The following is a 497-nucleotide window of genomic DNA, read 5'->3' on the forward strand; positions in this document are numbered from 1 at the left end:
ATGTTTTAGGGGGTAATTTTACAAGTCCATGTTGCAAGCCTCGCTCATCAACAACACGGGCTTGTGAAATCACCCCTTGAGTGAGAGTTCTGGCAGGTCTGGCGACTTAGAGAAGATTCTCTGTGACACCATATGAGCCCTCCTCCCCCCTACAATGGGTCATGGATGAATGGTGCCATCTTTGTGGCAGAAGATGCTAACATATAGTGGGGAATTGGTCTCAATTTCTCTCTAATATTTATTCAGTGTTACAGAGGAGACCGTGGAGAACACTGTGGATAGTGCTGGCTTGCTCGCACTGATCAAGAGACAAAGGGGAGCAGCCTTCAGTTTTAATGGGATTGCTCTGAAATTCATGAACTGGCTGCAACATCGGTCGCTTGAATGTAGAACAAGGATTACAGTTTGCCCTAACTTAGTAAAAAGAATCTTTCTGGAACTAAATCTCAGATTTAACAACCAACCACCCCCCCCCACCCCGCCCCTTTCCTCCCAGG

The sequence above is a fragment of the Heptranchias perlo genome, chromosome 19, assembly GCF_035084215.1.
Source record: "Heptranchias perlo isolate sHepPer1 chromosome 19, sHepPer1.hap1, whole genome shotgun sequence".
Taxonomy (NCBI): domain Eukaryota; kingdom Metazoa; phylum Chordata; class Chondrichthyes; order Hexanchiformes; family Hexanchidae; genus Heptranchias; species Heptranchias perlo.